This window comes from Tursiops truncatus, chromosome 10 (genome assembly GCF_011762595.2).
Source record: "Tursiops truncatus isolate mTurTru1 chromosome 10, mTurTru1.mat.Y, whole genome shotgun sequence".
Taxonomy (NCBI): Eukaryota; Metazoa; Chordata; class Mammalia; order Artiodactyla; family Delphinidae; genus Tursiops; species Tursiops truncatus.
In genome coordinates this window covers 85,635,383-85,647,610 of record NC_047043.1, presented here as the reverse complement: position 1 = coordinate 85,647,610, position 12,228 = coordinate 85,635,383, and the positions used below count along the sequence as shown (strand labels likewise).

The following is a 12,228-nucleotide window of genomic DNA, read 5'->3' as shown; positions in this document are numbered from 1 at the left end:
AAGATAAACAAATACTCTGCACACAATCTATTTGTTTATCTGAGGTTTACAGATAAACCAATGCTATACACACAGTCTGTGTAATTCCCCCGGGTCTCTCAGTACTGTCATTCCAGGTGGAGAAATAATAGTTGACGTTCATCCAGTGAATTTTGCCCGGTGTGATCCATTCACCGATTTGCTCATTTATGCAACAGGTGGAAGTGCCTTCCCTGGGTGTGGTCTTATTCTAGGTGCTGGGGAAGCAGCGTCCAGACAAAAGCGGTCCCTGCCCTCACACAACTTCTGTGCTTGTGGACGGAGCTTCCATCCCAGCGGTCACATGGGGAGTGGCAGAGCCAGGTGGTGAGCCTGGACCTTTGGTTTTGTTCAAAAAGTGATGACTTTCCCTGAACTGAAAGTCATTAAGCAAGTCAAGGTCAAGCGGCAGAACTGGTAACCTACCAGCTGGTTAATTTCCAGTTTCAGTAGCAGTGGGAATTTCTCACTCTTCCCAGGCCCATGGAAGTTTTGGTTTTCATTGCACCAGCCTCATCTCATGTAAAGAGGACTGATGAATTTGATTCAGAGTGATCAATCCCAATGTGATATACTGCTCCTTAATCATATTAGCCTAAATTGTGTGCACAGCCCCTCAGTGGCAGTTGTACCTCAGGCCTCGCTATAGGTGAATTTGAATTCAATATTTGCAAGTTGAATTGTGTTTTGAACAGTTTTTGGAAATTAGCATTTAAAATGCACTATTTCTTGTATCAGATATTTCTTAAGTAAGGCGAATAAGCCCCTGCTCACTTGTCTTTTGTTTAAATACAAATTTTAATACATATTTTTAATAAGTGGTGACTTTCCTCCCGACCCACCCTGTAGCTGACTCCTGTCAGCCCTTCCAGTACCATGTGTAAAATAACTCTGCCATTGCACGCGGCCAAACTCCGACGTTAGAATCTAAGGCTTCGAGGAAAAAGCATTTTTATCAAAATGTTGCTGTTGCCAAGAAGTTTAGAGATCTGGGGATTTTTGCCTGCATGTTTGAGTCATTTCTAGTTGAGAATGTCTCAAGGACTAGAACTGCTAGGGTGAGCCATGTGCAATGTCCTTTTGTTGTAGGTCAAAACGGGTGAATATCGGTAATTCCTTCTGGCTTGGTCCACTACACTTCCTTCCTCTTTTAAGTCCTTAAATGCAAGCAGAATTGCTGTGTATGTCCCAGGGACTCAGGCATTTCTGAGCAGTCTAAACTTTGGTCCATTTTGTGTTTTTTCTGTAGATAGCTAAAGTGATATAATGTTTTATCAAAACTTGGTATTCGTAACCTTTGCAGCAGTAGCTGACAGGATTTTTTCACAGGGCGATCTGCCCTTCTCCAAAGGGTTTCTTAAACTCAGATTCTCAGATTATGACCTTACGGAGGAAGAAGGTGCCTTCCTCACCACCTCTTACGGCGTTACTGAAAGGGGTTCCAAAGACACCGGACATAAAGCATAATAGATGAAGATGCTGTATGTTGGGGACCATCATCCCTGGGCAGGCTCCGGCATACCTGCCCCCACTTATGCCCTGGCACGAGACACAGGTGCTGGTTGGGCTCAGTGAAAGTTAGCAGTTGGCTTTTTACTTGTTATTAAACGCCAGTGTGGGAAGGCATGCTGGGAAATGAACAGAGTAACCTAAGTGGATGTTCTTTCTTTCATTTTGTTTCCCTTGCAAGTTGTTTCTGTTGTTTTGTTGTTGATATTTTGTAGATATGTGTGCGAGTACTTGGAAATGGGGAAAGCAGCTGTGGAAATTTCGATGAAAAGGTTACAGAATCGGGTTCAGTTTTCATATCAGATCTCATGCACATTCTGAAATCTGTAAGGAGACAGGCCACAGGCTGATGCCGGCTCATAATAAGCTCCCCAGAAAACGTTACTGACAGTAACTCCAACACACAGTTCCCTCCTTCTCAAAATAAAACCAACTACCTGATGATACAGCATGTTTCCTTAGGCTTTTTCTAAATGCCAAGGCATCTCCTTGACTTGGTTGTTTCAGGAAAAAGTCCAGATGGTGGAGATTCAAGACAGTCAGTGGCAAAATTTCAGTAAAACGGAATATTGTGGCACAATGAAGGAACGGTGCCTTTGAGAGTTTTTCTTCACAGTTTTCTTTACAGTTCAGATATGCATAACAGTTTCAGATACAGTAAAAAGGGCATGTTTTAAAACATAATTGTCTCATCTGTGTAAAATAATAACAACACACATAGGGGCAGAACGGCAGTTTGGAGAAGCACACGGTTGACTGCTGGTTGGCGGTCGAGTTGGGTGAGCATAGGGAACTTTAACGAGTTCATTATACGTATTTTAGTCTTTAATTTTTTTATAATGAAAAGGTATTTATTTTGATAATAACAACTAAAAGTGCTGAATCTGAGTTAGGCAGGGGAGTTCTCTTTCCTTGCCGTGTGCGTGTTGGTCTGCAGTCAGTCTTCGGAGTCTGTTTCAGATGTGAAAGCATGAGATATCCTGTGTCATAGCCCCAAGGATTGACTGTGCTGAACCCGTTCCTACAGTGAACTTCATTTCTCAGTTAAATAGTTGGTCTGCTTTTAGGAAATACGCCTGTGGCATCCGTCGTTGCCAGCTGCCTTGAGAACTTTCCCTGGAAATAACTGTGGAAGAAATGAAAAGCCTGAAGGAAAGACTGAATCTTTTGTCTGTCAGAAATGCCCCCATTTTTAAGTTTACGTACGTTAGGACGGAAAATATGTGTGTGTGTGTGTGTGTGTGTGTGTGTGTGTGTGTGTATCCTTTCTTTCTTTCTTTCTTTCTTTCTTTCTTTCTTTCTTTCTTTCTTTCTTTCTTTCTTTCTTTCTTTCTTTCTTTCTTTCTTTCTTTCCTTCCTTCCTTCCTTCCTTCCTTCCTTCCTTCCTTCCTTTTTTCTTTCTTTCATCTATCTATCTATCTATCTAGAGCCAAATAGCATTTGTAAACTTGCAAGAATAAATTTAAAGGCTGGATGAAATGCCCTTTTTCTTTTCAATGCAAGATTCAATTTTGCCTGGTTTGTGTAAGAAGGAACTCCCTCCTCTCTCTGTGCTGCCCCATCTCACTGCAGAAATTGCCCTTCCGGTTCTGAGGAGGGCTCCTGGGAGATGCCACGGGCTGAGTGCTGGCCTCCCAGGTGCAGGGCTCCGCACTTGCCTCCCTGCTGAACTCGGATGCCTGGTCCTCTCTGCTCTGGATATGCTGTTTGTCCTGGCACACCGCTGCTAGAGACGCCTGGAGAGAGAAAGCAGGTCTGAGCCCTTGGGGATTCTTTCTGGACAGCATCTTTACCTTCTTAAAGCTGTCCATGAATGTGAACTGGGCATATTTGCATTTATACAGGTAAAATACGAATCCCAGAATAGAACTCGGTGTGGCCAAAAGTGCCAAACACTGGTAGGACACAGCAGGAAGGCATCATTTTTTCTGTGTGACTTCACTTTTGTTTTGAAACTCACATGAGTGCTTGGGGTTCGTGAAGTACCAATTGTGATGACATTCCGCATAACTGTGTGAAGTTAGTGTGTTTGTGTGTTTTCATGCAGTGATCATCAGCAGTGAGGTCTTAGAATGCCCTTTATTGTGTTTTGATCTAAGGAAAGATTGTTTACATTTAACTTATAGATCTGCTAGAAAAATTGGTTGCTGAAGACCCACTGATAAAGGTGTGTTTGCACTGACATTGAAACCCAGGCGGTGTGATGACATGACGGCAGGGCTTTTGCTCTTAGCAACACAAATCCACCAGCTTGTTCCTGCCCCGACACTACTGACCACCCTGCTGTCTGCTCTTCCAGCGAGACCTGTACAATAATTTTGCTGATTTCTCTTTGGCTTTGCATTTCTCTGTAATTATTTAATAATGCTATCAAAGCGGGAATTTTATTGTATACTTGTTTCCCCAGGTCATTTATAAAACTTTGGACACCTGTTCCAACACTGACCCCATTGTTAATAGTTCCCGATCCGGAGAAACTGCAGATTATTCTTATCTTGCCTTCGTGTTCCCCAGAACATTCGTTTCTGATGACATCTCATTCATTAGTAGTTTAGGGTCTAGAATAGTTCCAAAGGGTTTTTGAAAATCAGTTACTCAGATACTCCTCTTCTCGGATACCTCTCTGGTGGCAAGATGTCAGGCACCCAGATGTTTCCAGCATTAACAAAATTTTAGACAGTACCAGAGAGTTGGGAGATGAGGATAAAATATGGTTCCTGCGCTCAGTGACCTATGGAACACACTGAACTAAACACCACAGTGTAAAATGCTAAATATTTGAAATAGGTGAATTAGCCACTTAGGAGACATTAGTGTGGGTTTGGAGACAGCTGGAAAGATTTTGTGGCAAAGGTAAGATTCTGCTTGATGGTTACTAGGTGTCTCAACAACAACAGCAATCTCAGTATAAGTCCAGTATGTGTACATCATAGAAATAATGTAGAGAAAAGACTGAAAGGAAGTAGTAGAATGACAGCCCCGTGGCAGCAGCATATCTGGTGATTCAGAGCCTGAGTCTTGAGCCCAAACATCTAGATGTTCCTTTTCCTGGCTATCAGACCATGTAACTGAAGTCACTTAACATCTCTCTCTGCCTCAGTTTCCTCATTTGTAAAACGGGGATAGTTCTGGTACATGACTCAGAGGCTTAGGTGGATTAACTGGATTAATATATGTAAAGAATTTAGACCACTGTCTGGCCTGCAGTGAATGTTCCGGAAGTATTAGCTAACTTGCCGGTTTGGAATGGCGAGATGATGAGATATTATATCTTGCTCTTCTACAGTGAACGTGTGTGGCTTTGATAGTTAGAAGAAAAATATTTTTAGAGTTTCTTAGTAGGGTTTTAAATCTATGTATAGCACAGGTGAGTCATATTTAGATGACTGGAAAGCCATTTAGAACATATTTTCATGAGGTTAGGCAATACTTGCTGCTAACATTCAACTCCCATTCGTCATTACCTCCATAAATGGAGTTAAAAAGCTCCCAGAACCTCTTTGCTTCTCAAGAAGTTTTCGTGTACATTAGGATAAACTAGTTCATTCCCTTTATCACTTGTAATGGTAAAGTCTGTTTGAAGAATCGGATACCCAGGCATCTCAGTCGGTAATGTAGTTGTTTCCAGAAAACAAATAGAGCTTTTGTACCTCCTTAGAGTAACTTTTGTCAAATTGTAATCTCCAATCATTTATTATACTTTTGTGCTTTATCATTTTCAAAAATACCATATTTGACCCAATACAGGACGATTCCCTCACTTCCCCCATGAGAACATTCAAAAACGTGTTTTGTTTTGGAAGGGGCCGACATCAAGATATAAACTTGGATAGATGCAGATAAAGTAGTCAAATGTTAACTAATAATATAATTTTTTTCTGCTGTACATATTTAGGTTTTGAGGTAAATCACATAAAAATAATGTGCTAAGTTAGAAACACTGCCTTTTTACTGTCGTATTTCAAAAAAGCAGTTTTATTAAAACTTCACTTGCTTGTTTAATCCAGCAGTTTTTCAGTGCACACCATACTTTTATTAGAGGCCCAGCACTTCTTCTGTCATATATGTCACAGGAAGTTTCATCCGAGCCATAAATCCTCATCCTCATGAAGCCTTTCAACGTATTTTCCCATCATCCCATAAACGTATATCTGTGCTCTCCACAGTTAACCCCTCACTGATCGCTTTCAAATTAATCTCTAAAAGCCTTCTTTCCAGTGGTGTCTGACACTTGGAATTATATAGATATACCCATCAGGAATAAATAATATGTCTCTGTCAATTTTTTCCCTTCGATTTCAGTTATCTTTTGCTATGTGTCAGACCATCTCCAGGTTTGCTGTTAGAACAATGATTTATAATTCCTCATGATTCTCGAAATCAAGTGGGCTCTGCTTGCACTGGTCTCACTTGGGTTCACTCATGTGGCAGCTGGGTCTCATATGTCTAAGATGGTCCCAACCATGTGTTTAGCTATTGGTGCTGGATATTGGTTGGGCCCCTCTCTCAAAGTAGGTTTTCCTGCCCCGGGAGGCTAATGTGGGCTCTTGGTATGTTTGACTTGGAGCATCAAAAGGGAAGAGTAGAAGTCAAGAGGTCCTTGAAACCTCACTCGGAAGTCACCCAGTGCCATCTCTCCTGCATGCCATTGGTCAGAATTAGTCCGAGGGCCCGCCCAGGTTTGAAGTGAGGAAGTAGAGTCCCACCTCTTGGCGAGAGTAGCAGCAGAGAATTTGTGGCCATTGTTAACCCATCACAACCCCATTTTTTTTTTTTTTTTTTTGCGGTACGCGGGCCTCTCACTGCTGTGGTCTCTCCCGTTGCGGAGCACAGGCTCCGGACGCGCAGGCTCCGGACGCGCAGGCTCAGCGGCCATGGCTCACGGGCCCAGCCGCTCCGCGGCATGTGGAATCCTCCCGGACCGGGGCACAAACCCGTGTCCCCTGCATCAGCAGGCGGACTCTCAACCACTGCGCCACCAGGGAAGCCCCATCACAACCCCATTTTTAACTGATCCCCTCCAGTGACTCCACAGACATCCCAAAGTTTCTTCCACTGAAAACGTTTCATGCTAACATAGCTTCCCTGAACGTTGTTTGGTGGTTCAAAACTAAGTAAGTAAGAGAATGACTTGTAATGTGAAAACCGTTTTAAGGACCCAAATGTGAGGGGAATGCCTCCTCTGAGGAATAATCACCTTATGTTTTCTTTCAGTAAATATGATAAAGTTAGTGACCCTGGGACAAACACAAGTCTGTTGTCAGCCTTGAAGAACGGGACAGATTTGGGGTGGTGTTCCCATGGGGGCTGGGTGGGGGGAAAAGCTGTCTACAGTTGTTGTCAAAATATGCAGGTATTTTATAAAAACGGCATTTCTTTGGGAATATGCTTTGTTACAAGGGAACAGTTTGGCCCTTTTGTGTCTTTGTGGAAGCAACAAGATAAGGAACTTTCGAGAGATTGGAAGAAACACGGGGAGCCCTCAGAGGAGTAGAGCCATTACCACGACGGTTAGCAAACATCTCATGTGCATCTGTTGGGCTGCCGTGAGGGCTTAATCACCAGGTCTTGGAGTTTGCCTTTACGTACCTCATTGTATAAGATTAAAACCAGATGAAAAATCAAATGTTCTGTGTGGGAGGAAAATGGATGCAAAACAAGGCTTGCAAAACCCTTAAGTGCTTCATATTGCTGAAGAGTAACTGCATTGTCTCACATAAGGAAAGACCAGGAAAGTACTCCAAATGAGTGGTAGCGTTGAGAAACCACAGAAGAAAGGGCTCGACGTCATAAGGACATTTTTTAAACGAATAGTACGCAGTGTAAAAGACAGACTGCAATTTTTGAATTATGTTTCCTATAAAAGTACATCAGGTAAATATGTGTAATTGGAGTCCCTGGAGTCCTGGCTACAGCTCGTTTTGAAGACCTTCAGAAAACTAGATTGCCTCTCTTAGGAGTAGTATTTTGATTTGAGAAGTTCTTCTTTGCCACTGAGACGAAGCACAGTACTTACAGAGAAGGAGACACCCACACTGTGCCAGGACTGTGTGTAATACGTGCATATTCTGTGCAAGGAAATTAAGAGTCTCTGCTTTTCATCCAGAAGCAATTAGAGGGCGTCTTTTGTGGCCGCTGGAAAACAGATGCAAGACTCCTGGAAGTCTGAAGTGTTAAATGAAGGTGGAAAATGAAAGTGGGACGCATGTCTGCGAGTCCTAGATCTTCAGGTGACGGCCCAGGCCTGGGACAGCTGAACACAGTTGATGTATTTTCAGTTGTCAGCATGCCCCATGGGTTCCGTGACCACGTTCCCTCGAGTTTTTTGGGAGCATCAGGAAGTCATTTTGATCCAGAAGCCCCCGTTAGAACAGTGAATTGGGTGCTGATGTTGAACACAATTTAAAAGACAAAGTTTCTTTAAACCAATAGCCGTCATTTAGGGACTGGAAGGGGGGTCCCGTGTCTGGAATGCCACATGTGTTCTGCAGCTGCCCCTCTCCTTAAATCCCCCCATGGTGGCAGGTCTCTACACAAGGAGAACGTGAAAGAAAGGCCTCCTGTCATCTCTTAGAGCAGGTAATAGTTGGGGCTTACTGGCCGTCCTTTGACTCGTACTGTCCAGATTGTGTAGCGCTCTCTAAAAGATGGAGAGTTGAGACTATCGCCTAGGGTTAGTTGGTGCCCAGTACCAACACATCCCCAAGTATTACACAGTTCAGCATTATAGGTTTAAGCCATCTGGCCAATTAAAGCAAATTTATCACTGTATTAGAGTAGATGACTGTTGGAACAAATGACCCCAAGACTTCAGAGGCTCAGCACAATAAACATTTATTACGTATTCAAGTCAAGCACCAGATGCAGTCTGGCAGGGGCTGGGGCCTCTGTTTTTCGCAGCAGTTTAGGAGCCCAGCTTGTCCCATCTTGCAGCCCCACCTTCTACAGGACTCCTGAATCTCTCCACTTGGAAAGTGAGTGAGGAACCGGCAGGGCCGGTGAATCTGGGTCAGACTCAGAAGTGATGCTCATGGCTTCTGCTCACCTTCTCTTGGCCAGAACGTGACCTCAGTTAACTGCAGGAGAGGCCGAAAGGAATAGTGAGCTGTGAGAATGGTCAGTGTCAGTGAGCGCTGGCAGCCTGGGCTCTTGCTCTGTGCTTGAGGACTAACGGGGGGGGGGATAACTGCACCTTGGATTCTCAGATGTAGTCGCCAGTCTTAGCACCAACAATGGGAGGCTTCTCCAATGGCCCTGGGATGCTGTGCAGTGAAAATGACTCTTGTCATATATAGGAGAAATTCTCTGTAAGTGTGAGATGTTTCCTGGAGCGATCAAGACCCCCATGTCCTTTCCCCCCGCCACCCAGCAGAAGTAGGGCCACATGGCCGTATTCCCCTCTGGGTGCATCCCCTTTCTGGTCTCTGATGCAGTGGTTCCTGAGTGTGGAAAACATGTTTTCCTTGTGTAGAGACCTGCCGTCGTGGGGGATTTAAGGACAGGGACAGCTGAAGAACATGTGTGGCATTCTAGACACAGACCCTCCTTCCAGTCTCTAAATTATGGATATTGGCTTAAAGAAACCTTTGTCTCTTAAAATAAGTGCTCAGTGCTCAGGATTAGAAGCAGCTGGAAATCTTTGCGAAGGCGCAAAGGTTTCAGATGTGTCTGAGTATTTTTTCAGTGGGCGTGGCAGATGATCCTGAATGACACACATATCTGTCATGCTGGCAAACCATATCCTCGGAGCGTCCCCCCAGGCAGCAGCGATGCCTGCATTGTCAGAGCGGCTCTGGACCCCCAGCCTGCAGGCAAGCAGAAAGGACTCCAGGAGAATTTAATAGGGAGCGCTGAATCTTGAGAGTTTATTAATCAGTCCGATTTAATGAAACTTTAAACATCTCTGGGGTACACGCCTGGTGCCTGCGAGTCACTAGAGATAGTAAATGCTGTGACGTCAGAAATGACTTACTGGGGAGTGCAGTGCCACAGACATTTGTATTGGTTACCATGAGCAAAAGTGACCCAGAGAAAGAAATTACAGTACTTTCATGGATTTTTTTAAAGTCAAATGAGCATCAAAAAAAAACTTCTAGCTTTTATTTCTCAGTCACATTTATCAAATTGTGTATATTTAAGGGAGTCTGTCTAGATCATATCATTTTTCCTTTTATAGTGATGTTACGTAGTATATAGTTATGGAGAAACCCCCAGTTCATATCCTTGTAAATTCTCCCTGTCCCTGCAGTTAAATCCTGAGCTGAGTTACTCCACAGCATAGCTGGAGTCTGCTTTGCTTGTTTGTGCTGTGTCCCACACATGTGGGTGCACCGTAAATACTGTTCCGTAATCACCTTCAAGGTGCACATTAGGTGTGAGGGCTACACCGTAGGTAACAACAGTAGACAGTTGTAGAAATGTAGATACTAAGCGTGCAGTTACTCCAGTTATGGACCAGTAGGGAACCATCTGCCCATGTGAATTGTCAGGTGAAACTTTCACAAGATAACTTCTCCCCAGAAAGCCAGTTCTGTGGATGTATGTCTGTTTGCATTTTTTCCGAGGGCTTTTGCTTTCACTTCAAACATATTTTAAGCATCAGGAGTAGGGCTGGGGGCACGGATAGGTGGACTCTGTTGGCCGTTGCTGTTACCGGGTGCTTGCGTTACCGATGCTCTGGTGAGTCTCCATTCCACGTAGAAAGAGGAAACTTTGGTTACTGTTACGGCATGAACGGGACCTTATTCACACGTCTTAAGAAGGGATTGGAGTGTGAGGAAATTAATTACTACCATGAAGCCGTTATCATTCTGCGCAGATTGAGCTCTGCTACAGTAACAGCTTCTGAAAATCTCAGCAATTTACAACAACAGTGGTCTGTTTCCTGCTCTCCTGATGTATTCCTCTGCGGTCAGCGGCAGCTGTCTTCCAGGTCATCAGCCTTCCAGAACCCAGGCTGAAGGAGTGCCCTACTGCCACCTGGGACGTTGCTGGGCTCAAGGGAGAAGGGAGAGACACGGTGCAGAACCAGGTGATGGTCCTTAATCTTCTGCTCAGAAGGGGCACACTCCCTCCCAGTCTATTTCCCTAGTGAGTGACATGAGTGAGTCTGACATCACCAAGACGAGGAAGGGCAGCAAATACTCTGGGCAGTAGTAGAGCCTGCTGCGCTCGGCGAGGCAAGATTGATTTCCTCAGTGCCGCCCTTTGTCAACTAGAAGGGTTTCATACTGGCCGATGGAGACTGAAGGACACGCTAGGGGAGGGATAGACATGGACTGCTCGCTCTTTGCTGGTCCTTGTTTCATAGAGTGACCAAGAATCCTTGGTGTCAAAGGTGTCGTCTGCAAGAAGTGAGGGGAAAAATAGGAAATATATGATAAGTGTGGCAAAATGGGAGCTTCCAGGGCTGCCCGGGCAAGGCCTAGGAGCCCCTGCTTTGAGGTTCACAGACTCCTTGTCAGTCTTGACCCATAATTTTCTGAACCACCTGAGACCTGGTCATTGTCTCTCCTGGGTTCCCATAAATGTATTCCTCTCCAACAACATGCAATCTCATGAGGCCGCTGGAATGAGTCTTTTCCCTTCACCGGTGCCCTTTGAAGAGTTAAAATAAAATTAGCACGTGAAAGATAAGGTTAACTAGGCACAGAATCCACCTCCAAGGATCCAAAAAAGGAGAAAGGGATCTTGAAGGTCCACCGGAGACTTGCCTGAACTTGGAAGAATATGGCAGCCTGGCCGGTGGAATTGGCTTAGCTGCCCAGTAACCCAGGGAGTGGCCTTCACTGACCCACTGATTCAGGCACTGGTTCCTGTTTGTCAGGCATTGTTGTAGGTACTGAGACACACAGGAGCCCTGCCTTTGAGGCACTTACGTTCTAGTGGGCGCGATTGTTAATGAACTATCACTTGTATATTATTTTATTTAAAAATAGATCTGTTTTAGGGCTTCCCTGGTGGCGCAGTGGTTGAGAGTCCGCCTGCCGATGCAGGGGACACGGGTTCGTGCCCCAGTCCGGGAGAATCCCACATGATGCGGAGCGGCTGGGCCCGTGAGCCATGGCTGCTGAGCCTGCGCGTCTGGACCCTGTGCTCCGCAACGGGAGAGGCCACAACAGTGAGAGGCCTGCGTACCGCAAAAAAAAAAAAAAAAATATATATATATATATATATATATATATATCTGTTTTATGAAGTATGATACTGGGGACTCGACAGTGAACAAAAACAGGCCAAGGTCCGGCCCTCATAGACACACCATTCTCCTGGGGGCATAACTAGGATATAATCTATGAGTTGTTAGACAAAATGTGAGGTGGTGCCGAGTGCTGTGATAAAGTGTGAAGGTAATGGGGTCGGGAGTTTGGGAGTGGAGGGTTGGCATTAAGTGTGCTCTTGGGTCAGGTTGGGCCTCGTGGAAGAGGTGACATGGAAACAGAAACCCGGAGGCGATGAAGGTGATATTGGCCGAGGATGTTCCAGAGGGAGGGAGTAGAAGGTGCAGAGTGGGATGCCCAGCTGATTTCTTTGGTTGTCTCTCACCTGGGCTTCTCACGTGGTATAAGGAAGTTCTTTGTAAGAACTCCCCTCTCCTCCTACTAGCCATGCCTTTCGCAGAGGGCGGCGGTTCCTATGGACCTTTAGTGGATACTTTGTCTGCTGTGTGGCACGTGTCACCTAGGCAGTTCCAGTAAGCCA

General features: G+C 44.8%; 1 protein-coding gene across 1 annotated transcript in view; it reads left to right on the top strand.

The window, feature by feature from the left end:
• PDZRN3 (PDZ domain containing ring finger 3) overlaps positions 1-12,228 on the top strand; it is a 247,188-nt gene that overhangs the window by 78,014 nt on the left and 156,946 nt on the right. The window lies entirely within an intron of this gene.